The sequence below is a fragment of the Electrophorus electricus genome, chromosome 1, assembly GCF_041902795.1.
Source record: "Electrophorus electricus isolate QZ-2024a chromosome 1, ASM4190279v1, whole genome shotgun sequence".
Lineage (NCBI taxonomy): Eukaryota > Metazoa > Chordata > Actinopteri > Gymnotiformes > Gymnotidae > Electrophorus > Electrophorus electricus.
This window is the reverse complement of record NC_137497.1, coordinates 35,176,859-35,192,994: the sequence shown is the minus strand read 5'-3', so window position 1 is coordinate 35,192,994 and position 16,136 is coordinate 35,176,859. Positions and strand designations below refer to the sequence as shown.

At 44.1% G+C, this 16,136-nt stretch overlaps 1 protein-coding gene across 3 annotated transcripts in view; it reads left to right on the top strand.

Annotated features, from left to right (window-relative positions):
- Window positions 1-2,461: 2,461 nt before the first annotated feature.
- Window positions 2,462-16,136, top strand: part of zfhx4 (zinc finger homeobox 4) — a 77,979-nt gene continuing 64,304 nt past the window's right edge. For 2 of the 3 annotated variants that reach the window (XM_081717135.1, XM_081717132.1), the window contains exon 1: window positions 2,462-3,156. The gene's annotated coding sequence lies outside the window, so the exon portion shown is untranslated. Of the gene's footprint in view, window positions 3,157-9,499; window positions 11,166-16,136 lie in introns of those variants that run through there. The other variant, XM_081717133.1, reaches the window with a different exon arrangement.

Here is a 16,136-nt window from a genome sequence, read left to right as displayed (position 1 = left end):
TCTTGATTTATTTTAGGTTTGCTCCAGTTATAAAAAAAAAGCACTCCTTTTCATGTCATAACTGTTGTTCATCTATGGAATATGTCATACGTAATTCATTTATATCAAGTCATATCCGTGGAGCTTGTTTTTAAGATTTGGGAAATCGGAGTTTATTTTTTATAGCACTTAATGATGTTTCGTGATAAGGTAAACTTATGAGGTTACTTGTGTATTGTGGTTTTTGACAGTGACTTTGGTTGCTCTTTTGGTCTTCTATTTTTGGGCTGTTTCACAGTAGAGAAAGGGTCAACCGCTGTCAAAACGTGACCTCTCATACCCCAGAGGGCGCCAGGCAGTTTCGCCACACTGTCCTGGACAGCGCCTCGCTCGTAGAACCAGATTAAACAATCATGTAAGAAAATATAGGCTACCTATGTTTAGTATAGTGTGGAGTTAGACCAAAGAGGCTATCAGAACAATTCGGTAGTGCAGGTTTATCGCATTTATCATGCTTAACAAAAATAATAATCATGCTCAATGTAATATTCATCGTTTTATTCATCCCAGAGATAACGGGTAAAATATAGGATATATAAAAAGATAACCGTATTTAGAGTAGCGTGATACTTCCATTTTGTTCAAAAAATAGAAAATGGCACTTATAAATGATACCAAATTATAAAGCGTTGTCATTCAAGGACATCATACAGTTTTTTTTAAACTTCAAATGAAACCACGTAGCCAAGATAATTTTCTCGATCTCAAAATCACACAACTACACATGCGTTTTAGATATATTATCGTATTCATTGAGGAGTCGAGCGCATGAAAATGAAATTACGTATTAGTTTACAGTCTTTTGTAAAACAGCCCGAAGAGAAAGCGCAGTAGCAGCAGTAACAGAAGCGGAGAAAGTAGGAGGTGCAGATAGGGGATTTGGACGTGCATGAGTCTAAGATAAGCGCTATCAGTCTTTTAAATCCAACTTACTTTCTCCATTTTACCATGAAAACAATTTCAAAGAGAGCATACGACAATGTGGCGCACAAATTCGTCCGTCAAAATGTACAATATACTTGCAAACGAAGTACGTCCTTTAAAATCAATAGTTTCAAAGTCCTCGGCGCGGATCCGCTGCACCGCACTCGTCAGGCGCAAACATGAGAAACAACGTTCGCTTCGGCGCGTTTGGCTTGCATTACAGAAGTCAAAAGTAGACTCTCAGTCCGTATTCTCCTGTTACCCATCCTGCGCTCGCTCTGTCCGGTCCCTCATCCTAGCGTAACACCGCTTGAGACTGGCAAGCTGGAGTCCCTCGAGGACTAACCGTGGACCGGGGTGAAAAAGTAACGCCTCTGTTGACCACCGCTCACCGAGCCAAAGACGTGCCAATCCGAGGACGGCTCAGGGCGCTTGTTTTACTGCGACCACAGGGCTGCTAGCATCCTTATCGTGAGATCCGGAAACCCACTCAACTCCTTCGATTTTTTTTTTTCATAAAGGAGAGCCGATCTCTCGATTTACTTCACGATTACCATCTTATAGACTTTCCATTCAATAACAACATTTGGAGAGCAGAAAAAGTAGAGACCAAAACTACGCATTCGAATAAAGGGCTAATGAAATTCTTCAGGCGTCTTAACAATATAAACTTTAAGGCTATGAATGTCATTTGAGCTAACTTTCCCTTACGTTATTTAACGGCGTCACTTTGAGGCCCGTTCGATTCCTTCACCCTCGTTTGTGTAAAGCTAAAGGTGTGAAGTTTGTCATTAAACCTGTGTAATTAATGGTGCCCGCTGTTTTAGTGTTTAAAGGTTATGTATCAATTCTGTACTGTAATTTACACAAATTACACAATGAAACATTGTCTTTGGCATTGGTTTTAGAATAGCTGTTTGCAAGCTACAGTAGGCTATACACTATCCTTTATTACAATGTTGTAGACATAGTACATATAATTCAGAACAGCCTGTTAACTGAAATGCACAGGTTACAGGGCTACTGTGTACTGTAATTATTTTAAATACACTCATTTTATAGTGACTGACTTTGAGATTTAGATCTCTTTCACTGACATTTCACTTCTCCCCTGTCAGTGTGGTCGAACCTTCTTTTACAAAAAAATGTTTATTTAGAACCACACAGAACATCAAAATATTTTTATAAAAGACAGGCCTATTTATATTTCTGAGTTATATTATTATATTTTTTCATTTTTCATAAACAGTACACCATTTGAATCCATGGTCCGTTTAGCCTACATATTCATACGTGCGGCCATACGTGAACGCGTCGAGGCGCAGAAGCTGAGATCCGATTCTTCTTTTTGTGTTTTCGAGTATTTTATATATCTTATATCGCTACAACTACCAGAAATTAAGGCAGAATATAGATATAGATGTGTAGCCTGTCGTACACTCACAGTGCTTTTATGATAGTATTCTGGCGGGGGGGGGGGGGGGGGGGGAGAGAATTTCATTCACGACGGTCATGTCGTAGTCTGTATTAATTTCTTTCTGTAATAAGAAATCTTTAAACACAAGCGACTTCTAAAAGTCGGGGGAAACATATATTGTTGTGTATGACGTTCACCCTCTTTGTCTTGCCTACCAGTTTCCCCTCTATTCAATAGGTAGGCTATATCTGGCCCGTACGGCCCGTCGGCTCACCAAGTTGAAACAGCGCGTCATTTGCAATGTGGAGACTGTTGATCACCTCACTAATTACGCCCCTCTCTCTTTCTGCCTCTCTCTCTCTCTCTCCCTCCCTCGCTCGCTCGCTCCCCCTCTCTCTCTCATTCCCAGAGTGCATATCGGGAATAGACACACAAAGACATGCGCACTCAACTTAATCAGCCATTTTTTTAAACAGGGCTAAAACGATAATAATTAGCAGAATAAAGACATATCGGATTTTCATTTCCTTTCCTCCTTTCCCCAACCCCTCCACAACCGAAACTGCTAGGCAGCCGTCGACACATCTTTTACCAGCCGGACCCAAAGGATCGACTCATTCTGTCACCGGTCGTATTTACGTTTTTTTTCCAATAAACTTGGAGGATTATTGTTTTTTTTTCTTTTTTGTTACTAACTTTCGCTATCATTGGATGTGATTTTCTTCAAAAAACCAAAATATCAAGAGAAGAAGCGGAGGGAGCCGCGGGGGAAGAGAGTAAGTTTTTTTCTCCAACTTTTATTGAGTACTTGGTGTTAAATTTAGGTCGAGTAGCATAGACTATTGATTGTGTTTCGTGGCTGATCTTGCAGATTTTTGATAGCGTATTTCACTCTATGATTAGGCTACTAGTGTTTCGTGCGATACGATTTTGGCAGACGCCTTTAACATTTTGTAGGTATCCGTTAGTAATAGTGTTGTCTTGTTTAAGAGCCGCAAACTGTCATAGACTAGATAGCCTAGTAGCCTAGTGACACTGCCACCAGCTACTGCAGCCAGATCCGTTTTCGAACTTTTCTGCTTCTTTTGCTTCGAATCAGTGACTGGTGTCTTCCTTTTAAAACATTTTTTGTTAAAATGTTGTATAACGCTGATGTGATATAGACTTCATTTTACGGTCGCTTTTACGTTCTCGTCGATTTTGCTCGGTTAAGAGTTTGTGTTATAGCTGCACCGAGGAACAGCTTTGATCTCTTTGAATAGCCCATTGTATTTTCGTCGGGAACAGGACGATGTGTTTTCTAACTGTATCGTTTCAAACGTAACCTAACAACATTGTCGTTACATGGAACCGAGCAAGCAACGCGAAAGGCAGGATACATTCTTACGCGAACAGTAGGAGAATGAAACCACACACCTCGGACTGGTTTGCTTACGTAGCTCATACTTAAAAGTGCTCCCAGTGTATCATACATCCTAAAAGATCATTCTTCATACATTTCACTATTACCTGCTACGTGCAAATGAGTCTCTCCTTAACGCGGCTTGGAAGACTGTGACGCCGAAAAAAAGAGCGATAGGAAGGAATACAACTCTAACGTCAAGCCAGGTCCAATTCAGACAACTCCCCAGTCTTAGATGGCTTTGGTGAACGCGAAAGCCGGACTTAAAAGGACCACGACGTTTTCATACACTCGTCAGATCTGGTTCCATGTTTAGGGTAGGCTACTTCACTCTTCTTGCCGATAAAGCTCCATTTTCCTTTGATCCCTTTTAGTCGTTACGTTCTCGGTGTAAGTGTGGTGTCCTTGTCTTTACAGTCGTGTGGGATCAGCGAAGATTCTTTTAAGTTCTAGACCATTGTTTTTCATGATACGTTAGCGCTGGGTCTGGAAGCACAAGGCATGTAGTGCAAGTTGTTTGCCTTTGCTTGATGGCTAGTTTGAGGCAGAGTCTTGGCTCCGATTGGAACGCCACGGTGACAAGGGCATCGATCGCGTGCATTGAGGAGCACAGAAAAAACAAGGCAGTGGGGAGGCAGAGCACAAAACGCGGGGTACGTAACGGTGTGTGTGAGCGCTCCCGCTCTCACTGCGCTAGCCACACAAAATACCCATGTTTTCGGACTACGCGGATAACGTTTCGATACTTGGGGATTTTTTTTTCCCTTTAAAAAAAAATCTTCCTTAATGTTGCCAGTAATATTTAGCCACATATTTTCGTGTATTAAGTGGGCAGCTTTTAGGCTACTGATATAGAAATTCAGTTCTTTACGGATACTTGCATTTTGCTGCAAATTTGGATTGCCTGGACATTTTTACAGTATTTCTCGTTTGGAAGCTTTATTATTATTATTATTATTATTATTATTATTATTATTATTATTATTATTATTATTATTACTACTACTACTACTACTACTGTTGTTGTTGTTTATTGCTTAGTGCTTATCTGCTGAGATGTTTTGTTTCACATTTTAATGTCCTGATAGTATGCAATTATTCCGTAAAATAAACCTGTAGATGTGCTGTGTAACACTTCTAAGATGTGAGATTCGTTTTTCCGTATTTATTTATGTTTCAGATTAAATTGGAATAGTGTTTGTGTTAGCGGCTTGAGAGGAGTGTGTATTGACCTGTAATTTTCCGTGCACAGGCGACAAGAAGCAGTTACAAAGAGCTGATTATGTAAATCAAATTCAGAATATGTTTTATAAGGTAGCTCCTTAAAACACGCAAAAATGCTTGTAAGCAATGATGGGAAGCCGCAACATTGCAAGTGATTGACGAGAGTCTTGGAATAGAAACACTTGTATTACAAGGGGCACAGATGTATGGATTTGCTTAGTGTAACTCCTGTGCTTTAAAATCTGCAGTTATCCAGTGTTTTGTTAGACAGTAACTATGTTATTATATGCGGTGTGCTGGATTTCAGATTAAATTTGTGGATTTTAGGAGGGAAGCCCTTAATAACTCTTGAGAACCAGACATGTTCTGCAGTAAGATTGGCTCGAGCTTCTCGAAGGGTCGACAATGTGTCATTTCCATGAAGCCAAATTGCCCTCTGCCTATATGATATTAATGTACAAATCAATATTTCAGGGATTAAATTTCCCTTCTTCATATTTTATTGTTTCTACCTCAATAAGTCTCGAGTCTAATAGAAGAGGCTGTATGATTTAAAGTCCCCCTCAGCTGCTACAACCCTATCGCTACATTTTCCTGTTCAACACTGAAAATCCCATGCCAGTGCAAAGGAGGCTTTGAGTGCCACTGCTTTGTGACATGAACACACTCAGCTCGGCTGACAGGCTGGACTTGGAGCGTGTTTTGTTGAATGCTAAGACGTGGGCATTCGAGTATTTATAATGATAATTCAACAGAAGCCTGCCTCACACACCCGCGCGTGCACACCAATACATGCGCGTGCACACATACAAGTGCACGTGCTCACACAGAGACAAGCTCCACTTGCACGCATATATAATGTATGCTCATATTTGGAAGTCATGTCCATTGCTGTCGATATATATATATATATATATATATATATATATATATATATATATATATATATATATATATATATATATATATATATATATATATATCTCAAATATCAAAGTTGCAAAGTGTGTTTTTCCCCCTAAAAGACTTTTTAAAAGCACTCATAAAATTCAGCTTTTGGTTTAGTATGATAATACCATTTACATCAGCGATAGCTTAAGCCTAAGGCACAAAGACACACAAAATACTGTTATTACACTATATTACATTATTACACTATCTGGAAATTCATTACAGTCTGGCTTTACTGTTGACCAGTGGAAAGGTTTATTTCTGTTTTCTTTAACTCCAACATGATCGTGGTTCTCCAAGCTTTCGCTGTCCATCTTCAGGTGTTTGTTTCTTTCCATGTGTCCTGCACCATCTGGACTACAGTCTACACAGCTGCATGGATTTGGATTTCAGATGCGATACAACACTTTCTGCGCGCCCCCCCCCCCCCCCCCGGCTCATTTTACACCTTTGAAGAGATTCGCTTAATTTATCCCCTAAAAGAAAGCACATAGAGGAGGACAAAGCCCCTTTTAATTTGGCAGGGGCTGTCCGATTGCATTAAAGATTCCCACCCAAATGCTGCCCATTGTCTTGCATGTCGATGTGATGTTATGAGGATTCTTTTTTTTTCTCTCTCTCTCACTCTATTTTTTAATGTTTTGCTAAGGAAATGTTTGTCAGTATGTTGGAGACATGTTTAAGTTATACCTGTCAAATCTTACATAAAGCATGACTTATTTTTAATTTTAAGGACAAAGATCCTCCTGCTCTCAGCACTGCTGGTTGGAAAAATAAATATGTAGCGATTTGTTTGTGCTTGATGTGACTTCACTGGCACTGGCTGTTTAATACACCCCCATCCCACCCCACCCCCTTTCACTTTCCGTGTCTGCGTTCCCCACGTCGCCATAGATAGTGCTGAGAAAATTATCACGTTGTAGGAGGAGGGACTATGGGGCTTTTGTTGCAGAGCCCAATTGAATTTGGTGTGGTTAGGAGGCCAGGGAAGGAGCTCCCGTCCACTGAGTCAGCCAGCAGAAAGCTGCGAAGTCCGCCAGCCGGCTTGATGTATTAAGCGGGGGCCTTTTCGTGTCAGCCCCAGGGCGTTTCTGGAGAAGGCCGAGCTTAGAGGCTGTCTGAAGGGTTAAACGCTTGGCTGGGGTTCAAGCCTCCACAGCGCCCAGGGAAAAGTGCATGTGATCGCACCCGAGCTTCATGTAATTAGCACTTAATTGTATTAACATATGCAAATTGTCAGCGCAGAGGTTTGTTCAGCTGGCGGAGATCAGCTGAGCACAAATGGCTCATTGTTCCTGGGGCAAATAATGGATTTGGAGTTGGATTGTGCAAACGCATAACCAGCTATCTAATTTAAGTCATACCATAGCCAAATTTCATTAGTCTCCACGGAGACAGGGTTAATTGTGCTGACTAATGGCCCTGAATACAGTGGGACCCTCCACCATGTCAACCCCCTATCACCCCCCCACCCCCAAAAAAAAGAAAAGAAAAAATGTACCATCTTAATCCACCTCACATTGACACTTGTTTATACACGCTTCCCTTGTGTGGGAATTTGCATATGCAAATTCTGGACAGTGGGGGAGGGTTGAGGGGGACTCTTCCTGGTCTCGTTTGTCAGGCCTGAGAGGAGAGAGACAATGAGAGGATGCTGCTGCTTCCTTCACCACTCGCCTCTGACAGCCGTCATCCAGCCTGGCAACATTCTTTCATAATTTGTTTCTGATTAAAAGACCAGACTGGATCTCATTCTTTGCAGGGCCCTGGCAAAGAGAAGGTCAGGTCAGAAAAGAGTTTCCACAGCAACTAAAGCTCTGTTCTTTTCCCTTTGGCTAATTAAATAGCATTCTTAAGGCCTCTCCATGATTTCAAGGAGAAGGAAAGAGAAAACTGTCGAAAATAATCTCTGATTTCTTTAGCTAGAATGAAGGATGCCTGCTGCAATGTTACTACTCCTGCATTAATCCTGTTTTTTTTTTTTTTTTTGACAGAAATGTAAACTGATATAATTGCTTTTCACTGGAGGGAATGGGCGTTTGTACAAGTGTGAAAGCATCGGAAAAGGATTAGCATTTTTTTGCATAATGCACAGCGGCTTTGAATTGAACACTGAATGGCTGACTGAGTGACTGAGATGAAAGCAGAGGGGGAAAAATGCAGCCTCCTCTCTCCTGATTTCAGGCCCGGCACTCCCTAAAGATGTGTTTGTCGAGGACTTGAGACAACAAGCGCAGGGCTTCATATTCCTGCAGCCTCCCAAGATGCCTGCAGATTTTGTCGTCATGTGAAGTAATATGTATGGTAATGGCCCCTCTCTGCACTAGTAAATAGAGTCTCCTGCTCCTTTTAGGCCCTAGCATGGAGGCACAATAGAAGTGCCAGGGACTGGATATTGCAGGTATTGAATTTCTTTTTATCCATTGTAAGCCAGGATTTCATTGATTAAAAAAATAATATTTATATGTTATCCCTTTAATGTTTTAAGGAAACGAAGTCTAATGTACATGAAAGACTAAATGTGTGTGTGTGTGTGTGTGTGTGTGTGTGTGTGTGTGTGTGTGTAGCGATGTTACGTTTTGGTTGCGGGCCCAAGGTGGGCTGTGATGTGCTGCTGGCGTCAGGGAGACACAAACCTGGAGGAGCTCGGCTCGGCTCGGCTTGCGTGGCATGTGCTCTATGGAAATGCTCCCCAGGCAGGACACGTGTGGTCACAATAGAAAAGTCCCTGCGCTGGGTTGTTTTCCAGGACGCCTGGGTCTTCCTTCGGCAACGTTTTTTCAAACACCATAACTGGCCTCTTTCATATGTTAATTTTTTTCTGTGGGGATGGAGGAGGGGTTGGACTTGGGTCCATCGTTTGCAGGCCAGCATGGACAAAGCGATTTCTTCTTTTACCCTTTATGAGTATGGCGAGCGACCTAATATTTCCAGCAGTGAAAAGGAAGTTGGGCTTTGAGTTGATCGCGAGAGGTGGGGACATCCTTCGGTGAGACCCTGCCCCAGTGAAAGGGGACACGCCATGGAAGATGGCGTCTGCCTGCATTTTTAAGTGGCCGCTGCAGTTAGACGGGTCATGCTTTAATGTCTTGCTGGATCAGCCTGTGATCTGACATGCTTTACCAGATGTTGATTTGTGCCTGGTTGCCAAGCGAGAGCCCCCCCGCTCCACCCCCCAACCCCCACTGGCTTTTGAGATGCGCCTTTTTCATCCTGTAGCTTGGATGCAGTTAAACCGCCTCTCTCTTTGTAAAGCGGAAGCTAATAGAGTTACCGATGGTCCCCAATGCGTGCGCACATGACTGATGAGGTCGCCAGTGTTTCAGACGCTCACCAGGGCTGTTATGGGAAGGCCTTGTTAGCATGAGGAAATGTAATTTTTGTCCTCATTGAAAACTCTCATTACTGAACACAGTTATCTAAATGTTTGTGTTGCACTTGGTCTGCCGCCAATAGGGATCGCGTTACTTTCACTGTCAGACTTGTGTCTTATAGGAGCAGGGGATTTTTCTCTCCTCACGTCTTTCTCAAGCTTTCCCTGTCTGACATCGAATTCTCTGCTATACGATACTAAAGTGTGTGCGTGTGTGTGTGTGTTTATGCAGCAGTTATTTATTCCGGTGGGAAATGAAGTTAAACATAGAAGTTACCATGATGGGCCGTGTATGTTAACCACATGGCCCAAAGCTATGCATGAAACCCTGAGTCCCATTTGGGACGGGGTGCAGGCAGGTGAGGTATCCCCAGTGCTGGATACATCATACAGTGGGGTGGACCTGTTCGGACCAATAAGATCCGTCAACCTGAGAATGTGCCCGATGGTCTTAGGTACATGTCCCCCTCTGCCTGACTGTGTGAGGCAGACCAGCCCTAATGGGCAGTTACCTCTGTTCCTGTTTGTGGGTGTGTGGGTATGTGGATTTGCTGTAAACAGCGATGGGCAGATAGAAGCAATCTGAGCAAAATGAAGGAAGAAAGTGATTTGTAGATGTGCAGTGGAAGAATGAAAGTGGCCTTATTTGTTATGGCTTTCTCTCAGGTTGCCCTGAGGTTTTTGTGACCATCACATGTAGAAATTGTTGGCACTGTGGATCAGAGGTTCAGAGGACACCAGGAGGACTGTGGAGGCAGGAACCGATCTCTTCTTGACGTGAAACATGATTAAAGAAAAAAGTTAAAAGAAAGCCTGTTGTAGCTCTTGAAGTGTGACTTTTCACACCAGCTGTTGACAAGTGATTGTGCATGTTTTCATTAGATGAATGGTAGGCCTGTGTGTAAGTGTGTTTTAAGGATTTGGTTGCACTCCAGGTAGGGTTATGCCATCTCAAAAGAGAGTACATTTAACACCAGTGTCCACAAAATGACAGTCCCTCTTACAAAACCATGTGTGTTCATGGTGTCTGTTCACATCTGGTTAGCATTTCCACCATTAGTCTTCAAAAAAGGGATAAGACCCTAAATTAATATGTATGACAGGAAGTGTTTTATATTAACCAATACAGGAGAGCCTGAGTTCATGAATATTCATGTTGTTTAGTTAGCTTGAGCCTATGAACTTTGGATATTAGTATGGCTATTCGACTTCTGTGTGTGTGTGTGTCTATGTCTGTCTGTCTGTGTCTGTCTGTGTGTGTGTGTATACGTGGAGCAGAAAGCAAGCTTTCCAGACCTGGCCCTGTGTTTGTGTTAGGCCCTATGATGAGCTGAGCCAGAGAAGTATTTAGTTAATACTAGCCTCCTCGTCCCCTGTCTCGCTCCGGGCTGGCCTCGCCATCGGAATCGCCTTTAATTATTTGCTTTAAAGGAGGCTTAAACTTTCCGGTGGGACAGACAGGCAGGCCGCACTCCAGGCTTGTTCCGTGGAGGTGCTGGAGGTGCTGGAGGTGCTTGTCAGCAGCTCTAATGACGGGTGCGTGCTAGACTAAATGAAGGCTTGGTGGAATTTACAATTTGCGTCAAGGAGCCCGAGCCAAAAAAAGAGAAGGCAGGGAGCAGCAGCTCTGATCCGAAGGGAGGGAGCGGGACGAGTTGGCCGGTGTGAGGCTCGCCAATGTCACCAGACACGTCTGATTTCTAGGTTGGGTTTTATAGCAAAACTGCGAGCTCCTTCGTTAGCCCTGTCTTCGCCGCCTGTGCTTCATTCGCAGAAACATCGGCGCCCGATCTCACCGCCTCTGTTTTGAGCAGTCCAAGTTATGGACAAACGCTGTAAGTATTGAAAGTTCAAAAGTGTAATAGAAAAAGATGCTTGGGAATGTATGAAAAGCCCATTAAGGGAAATTGAGGTTGGTTGGCGCGTTTCATGTAAAATCAAAATTGGTGGACTTTGCAAAGATCAAGCGATACATAAAAATGGTGGACTGCAGAGCTGTTAAAATTAGAGGAGGGGTGGAAAGTGTGCGTGTGCGCGCGCGTGAGTGCGCGTGTGTGCGCGTGCGTGAGTGCGTGTGTGTGCACGGGAGCAAAAGAGAGAACAGTTCAGTTTATGAAATAAAGAATACTTTCCACTCTAAAGGTTCGAGGTTTGCTGAAATGAGCATGTATGTGCCCTTTTATACGCGTACATCTGGACTCGGCATTTCATTTAAAAAAAACCAAAAAAACGCTCCCTTTCCTCGGCCTTCTGCTTATTATTGTATGGCATTTCATAGCAAAATAAATCCTCCCCCCACCCTGCACCCCACCACATGTTAACATCCAGGACATTAGAAATAATATGTTTTCTTTGCTTTAATTACCAGGCTGTTGTGCCAGCGTATGGGGCCTTGTTTCTCCTCCAAGTCCTCATTGACCTTAGAATCCCCTCCCCACCTTTCAGTACACGGAGAGGCATAAACCACGGTGGTGGGCCAGTCTCTGCAGCGAGCCGATAACGCTCCGACAGGGCCGGACTGCCCGCTCCGGCCTTTTAGACCGCAGCAGCGGGGAGGGGGGAAAAAAACCCCACAAAAAAGCGCTGCCTCTTTTTAACGTTGCTCTTCATTATGGCTACTCTGAAATACTTTTTCACTTCTCATGCCCTTTTCATCTAACAGGGAAATCTCTTTTTTTCCCACTTAGCCAAACCATTAAATTAATGAATTAAACCTTTCTAGAAGAAGGAAAAAAAATGTAATTATATTTTGTGAATTATTATCATTTATTTCTGCTGCTTTTAAGAGGTAAATGGGACGTCATGACTGATTTGCTGAAGTTAACTTTCCCAGGTCTGTTGCTTTCGTAGCTTGCGTGACACTGGGTTTATTTGATAATGGGATATTGTGGGCCTAATCTAGGCCAATGCTAATTGCATATGACAGTTGTTTGTTTGGAGTGAAATCCAATTAAAATGTACAGTTTTCAGCTGGAAAGCGTCGGTTCTTGAATGAAGAAGTAATGACCCCATGATGGCACCAAAAACAAATGGGGATTTTTTTCCTTCCTTCCTTTCTATCTTTTTTTTTTCCTCTTGTTGGGGTCATAATGAACGGTAAACTCACAACAGCTGTTGGAGCGAAGTCTGTTTAAAAAGCAAATGCCTTTGGTCTAAAGTTCATCTGGAGAGCTCTCTAATTAAATATCGGCTCAGACCTTAAGTTAATTAGTAATTCTCTGGCTCCAGAAATTAGAGATATCGTGGGGGAAGGACGGCTTACCTGCCAGTATAAGGCCATTGGCCCTGGATGGGGGGGCAGGTATTTTGGAGCAGTTTTTCCATACATTAAGTGGCTGTTTGGCATGTTTTGTGAAATACCTTGACGAAGAATGCTTGGATTAGCGCATAGCAAACACCCTTGGAATGCATGCTGGGATACCTGGCCTGTGATTATGTTTATAATGCTAGATAATTACAGGCCCGCGAGTCTGGGAGCCGCCTTTGCTGTGGAGCTTGAACTTTAAACTTTTATTGTTTCTCTTGGAGAGATGACAGTGCCGAAAGGTCAGCATCAGAGAGGGAGCCTCAATTAAAGCGGCGTCTCACATTCGGCATTAAAAGAGCCTTTCGACTCGAGCAGGGGCCTGAGCAGCAGCCTGAGAAACCAGCAGCTGCTTCTCAAACAGAGGTTTTATTATTTGTGTTTGGTTAGGGTACTAAACAGTGGACACACTCCTCAGCTTATGGCACATGTGTATGCATGTATTGCCCTGGTTTACTGATGGGCGAACATGAAGAGTGTGTATGTCAATTGCTGGACTGTGTGTGTGTGCGCGTGTGTGTGTCCATGTGTGCATGAGCTGGTGTCCCTTCCAGGCATACGGTCCTTGTTTGCTCAGTCATCTGCACGCTATGTCAGACAGTAGCATGTCTGGCATTTCTGTAGTGTACATAGCTGGCGAAGTGCAGAAACCGAGTTTGAAGGCCTCCCCTCGTTTCTAGTGGTGTAGGCTGTGTGTGTGTGTGTGTGTGTGTGTGTGTGTGTGTGTGTGCGTATGTGTGTACACAGGAGTCCGTGTCCTTGTTTCTAGTGGCGTAGAGTGTGTGTGTGTGTGTGTGTGTGTGTGTGTGTGTGTGTGTGTGTGTGTGTGCGCGCGCTCGCCTACGCCGCTCTCTCTGAAGGCAAAGGCAGGTTGGAGGGGGGGAGCGCTATGTGCACTGTCGAACAGGCCGACACTCTGCGCGAGTAACTGGTTAACCCAAACTTGATTAATTAAGAACGTCTCTCTTCCAGCAAACACATGGCGGATCACGAGGCTTTTCTTTAGCACGAAATCATAATTTTGCTTAATGAAGGGCGGCTGGCGGGGCACACGTTGTCAAACACGTGCACTTCTACATCATTTAGGCAACTGCTCAGCAGTTTCATATTGTATATATTTTACCTTACAGAGGCATTATTGAGCAGTAGATTAATATTTATTTAGTGCAGGAAATCAAGGGATTATGTGGTCATCATTTTAAATCTAATCCTGCTTTGCATGAGCTAGACAAAGAGAAGGGGATTACTGAGTATGAGGGCAGGAGGACTGCAGCTAGATTCTGTTTTCTTGTTGAGCATGGAAACACACACACACACACACACACACACACACACACACACACACACACACACACCAAAGGAAAAAGCTGAGAGCTTTTTTTCCCCTGTCAGAGCAGCAGAAAGTGAACATATTCATCGCTCATGCTATTAAGGACAGCGGGAAGATCACGAGTCATATTCGCGTCAACCCGATGAATCAGAGAGGAACCACTGCTAATTTTCCTCGGTTCTGCCTTTGAAAATGTGTGTGTGTGTCTGCGCGTTAGCGTTTTATGCCCCAGAGAGCGTGCATTCATTCTCACATGAGTCTCTGTTGCGCTGTGTGCGCGCGCGTGCGTGCACGCGTCTGCTTGTGTGGGTGTCGTTGCTTTATGGTGTACTAGTCTCGAAATAACATATCTGCTTTGCTAATTAAGCTAAAACGCACACCGAGGGAGCGGCACTGAGTGGAAAAGTGGGATAATGCGCTGATTTGCATCTGTTCTTTTTTTTTTTTTTTTTTCTTAGTAAAATCCACAGCACAGCGAGTGCTGATGTCTCAGGTGTGCCGGAGGGGCAGACGCTGCCGTTTTTTGTGGGTTTTTTTACGCACTAGTGTGAGAGGCAGCCGGCCTCACCCAGCTGTCCCTCCAACTGCCTGGACAGGGACCGCCAAAACGAGCCAGGGACAGAGATGGTGTTGGTGGTGCTGGAGTTGGGGGGGGGGGCATTTTTGCCATCACACAGGCACCAGAAGGAGAAGACAGGAAACCAGATGTGGGGCGAAGGCTCAGACAGTGCAGAACCTGCTGTGGAGAGCTCCCAGAGACACCCCCCCCCCCCTTGGCCTCTTTCTCACAGTTGTCGTGAATGTTAATGATTTTTCTTTTTTCCCTCTCTCAGTCCCCCCTCGGCTCCTCCGGAGACACTGCGGCATTGTTTTGTTGCGAGGGCCTTTTCTTTCAAACTTAATTACCTTCTCCCCTTTTGTGGCGACTCGGGCAGAAAGTTTTGCGCTGTGGTGTGTGTGTGTGTGTGTGTGTGTGTGGATGGGGGGGGGGGTCATCACACATTCCTCGTCAGCCATCGTCGGCTGTCCGGTGCAGCCGTTCCTCCGTGCACGCCTGCGGATGGCAGAGGAGCCTCACGAACACCAGCCGGAAGCTCCGAGCTGCTTAATGCAGAATAATTGTCTGGACATAGGCTGGCCTTTGTTTGTGCGGTTCATTTCGAATCAGCCGTAATTAACTGCAGAGTGTTTCCAGATTGCTGGTGAAGAAAAATTGCAGCTTTCCTCTGCTTTGAATTGAGAAAAGACATTAGCTATGTAGATTATGTTTCCCTTTGATACTGGGCCCTCATGCTAAAAGTTTTCAAATGGTTGAGGCAGCCGTAGTCTCCACACAAGACCGAGACTCTGCTTGGTTCTCTGTCTAAAAGGACCTGGCTGAGCCAAATTAAACCAGCCCCCTCTCCAGCACAGAGTTAAAACAACTGTAAAATAAGTGGTAATAAGTGTTTTCAGGTCTTAACCCTTTTACAAGTAAAGTTGAACATTAAAGTGAGTGGTCTTTTCCTGTGGTCTCCTTTCTTTCTCTCTCTCTGTCTCCCCCCCCCCCCCCCCCCCCCCAAGACAGGTTTGCGGGTAGGCTACTTGTATATCACTGCTGTGCAATTTCATTTGCTGAGAGGCATTTTGTGCAGGTAATTTGTACAGGAAGATCCCTGCGTTAAAAGGCCTCCTTTCTGCTGCAGCGCGGCCATGCCCCACCCCACAGTAATGATATGGTGTCCACTGAAAATGAGGCCTTAAACATGGCTCCTGCCCAGGAGAGTCCTGCTGCTTCTCCTGTTACACCTCAAGGCACAAGGCACAAAGCCTTTGTGAAGAGACGCTCAGGCAAAACCTCCTTTTCCCTCTCTCTCTCTCTCTCCCTCTCTCTCTCTCTCTCTCTCTCTCTCTCTCTCTCTCTCTCTCTCTCTCTCTGTCTGCCTCTCTCTCCCCCTCTCTGCAGTTTCTTTACACAAGAATGAATTCTTTAAACAAGAAAGAATTAAGCCTGCCGGTGTCCTTGGAGGCCAAAGAAGCTCTTGATGTTTTGGATAATACCACTTTGATGGATTTTTCATCACTTCTTTCTGCTTGGCAACAAATAAACAAGCATAATTACCCTGGCGGAGGCCTATTCACGGCGTTGTCAGGATTAGATGTGGGGGCAGCTTTCACGCTGAGACTCCCCAT